The sequence below is a fragment of the Aquarana catesbeiana genome, linkage group LG12, assembly GCF_042186555.1.
Source record: "Aquarana catesbeiana isolate 2022-GZ linkage group LG12, ASM4218655v1, whole genome shotgun sequence".
Taxonomy (NCBI): Eukaryota; Metazoa; Chordata; class Amphibia; order Anura; family Ranidae; genus Aquarana; species Aquarana catesbeiana.
Window position 1 is genome coordinate 161103827 of NC_133335.1, and position 2500 is coordinate 161106326.

Consider the following 2500-nt stretch of genomic DNA (forward strand, 5'->3'; position numbering starts at 1 on the left):
GGCCTCGGGGGGCAAATCCGACCTCATCCGCGAGCTCCGCGCATTTTCGCCCAGGAAAAACTCAAAGTCCTCATCGGCCAGCTTGGACCGCCCGGCCAGCTTGGCTTTGGCGGCGCGCGCCGGGGAAAGGCGGCAAACTCTCTGGAGCGCTCGGCCGGCCTCAGGCCGAGCCGCCGCCCGGGAAAGGCGGCAGACTCCCTGGAGCGCCGGCCCGGCTTGGGACCTAGCCTCGAGACCCGCGGAGGGAGGGAGGAAGAGAAACGCAAAGTCCAAACGGTCAGCTTGGCTTCGGACTACGATTTAGCGGGCGTTCGAGCCTCTTTCATCCCGGTTAAGTGCGGTCATCGCCGGTCGGCCCCGGCAGGTCTACCGTGGGTCCTGGACGGTTCCTGGAGCCTGCTGGAAGCTCCGGACCTTCGCGGTTACCCATGCCCGGGCGGTTAGCGGGCGTTCGAGCCCCTTTCATCCCGGTTAAGTGCGGTCATCGCCGGTTGGCCCCGGCAGCCTTACCTTGGGTCCTGGACGGTTCCTGGAGCCGGCTGGAAGCCCCGGACCTTCGCGGTTACCCATGCCCGGGCGGTTAGCGGGCGTTCGAGCCTCTTTCATCCCGGTTAAGTGCGGTCATCGCCGGTTAGCCCCGGCAGCCTTACCTTGGGTCCTGGACGGTTCCTGGAGCCGGCTGGAAGCCCCGGACCTTCGCGGTTACCCATGCCCGGGCGGTTAGCGGGCGTTCGAGCCTCTTTCATCCCGGTTAAGTGCGGTCATCGCCGGTCGGCCCCGGCAGCCTTACCATGGGTCCTGGACGGTTCCTGGAGCCTGGTGGAAGCCCCGGACCTTCGCGGTTACCCATGCCCGGGCGGTTAGCGGGCGTTCGAGCCTCTCTCATCCCGGTTAAGTGCGGTCATCGCCGGTTGGCCCCGGCAGCCTTACCATGGGTCCTGGACGGTTCCTGGAGCCTGGTGGAAGCCCCGGACCTTCGCGGTTACCCATGCCCGGGCGGTTAGCGGGCGTTCGAGCCTCTCTCATCCCGGTTAAGTGCGGTCATCGCCGGTTGGCCCCGGCAGCCTTACCTTGGGTCCTGGACGGGTACCCATGCCAAGTCCAAACGGTCAGCTTGGCTTCGGACTACGATTTAGCGGGCGTTCGAGCCTCTCTCATCCCGGTTAAGTGCGGTCATCGCCGGTTGGCCCCGGCAGGTCTACCGTGGGTCCTGGACGGTTCCTGGAGCCTGCTGGAAGCTCCGGACCTTCGCGGTTACCCATGCCCGGGCGGTTAGCGGGCGTTCGAGCCCCTTTCATCCCGGTTAAGTGCGGTCATCGCCGGTCGGCCCCGGCAGGTCTACCGTGGGTCCTGGACGGTTCCTGGAGCCTGCTGGAAGCCCCGGACCTTCGCGGTTACCCATGCCCGGGCGGTTAGCGGGCGTTCGAGCCTCTTTCATCCCGGTTAAGTGCGGTCATCGCCGGTCGGCCCCGGCAGGTCTACCGTGGGTCCTGGACGGTTCCTGGAGCCTGCTGGAAGCTCCGGACCTTCGCGGTTACCCATGCCCGGGCGGTTAGCGGGCGTTCGAGCCCCTTTCATCCCGGTTAAGTGCGGTCATCGCCGGTCGGCCCCGGCAGGTCTACCGTGGGTCCTGGACGGTTCCTGGAGCCTGCTGGAAGCTCCGGACCTTCGCGGTTACCCATGCCCGGGCGGTTAGCGGGCGTTCGAGCCCCTTTCATCCCGGTTAAGTGCGGTCATCGCCGGTCGGCCCCGGCAGGTCTACCGTGGGTCCTGGACGGTTCCTGGAGCCTGCTGGAAGCTCCGGACCTTCGCGGTTACCCATGCCCGGGCGGTTAGCGGGCGTTCGAGCCCCTTTCATCCCGGTTAAGTGCGGTCATCGCCGGTTGGCCCCGGCAGCCTTACCTTGGGTCCTGGACGGTTCCTGGAGCTTGCTGGAAGCCCCGGACCTTCGCGGTTACCCATGCCCGGGCGGTTAGCGGGCGTTCGAGCCTCTTTCATCCCGGTTAAGTGCGGTCATCGCCGGTCGGCCCCGGCAGCCTTACCATGGGTCCTGGACGGTTCCTGGAGCCTGGTGGAAGCCCCGGACCTTCGCGGTTACCCATGCCCGGGCGGTTAGCGGGCGTTCGAGCCTCTCTCATCCCGGTTAAGTGCGGTCATCGCCGGTTGGCCCCGGCAGCCTTACCATGGGTCCTGGACGGTTCCTGGAGCCTGGTGGAAGCCCCGGACCTTCGCGGTTACCCATGCCCGGGCGGTTAGCGGGCGTTCGAGCCTCTCTCATCCCGGTTAAGTGCGGTCATCGCCGGTTGGCCCCGGCAGCCTTACCTTGGGTCCTGGACGGTTCCTGGAGCTTGCTGGAAGCCCCGGACCTTCGCGGTTACCCATGCCCGGGCGGTTAGCGGGCGTTCGAGCCTCTTTCATCCCGGTTAAGTGCGGTCATCGCCGGTCGGCCCCGGCAGCCTTACCATGGGTCCTGGACGGTTCCTGGAGCCTGGTGGAAGCC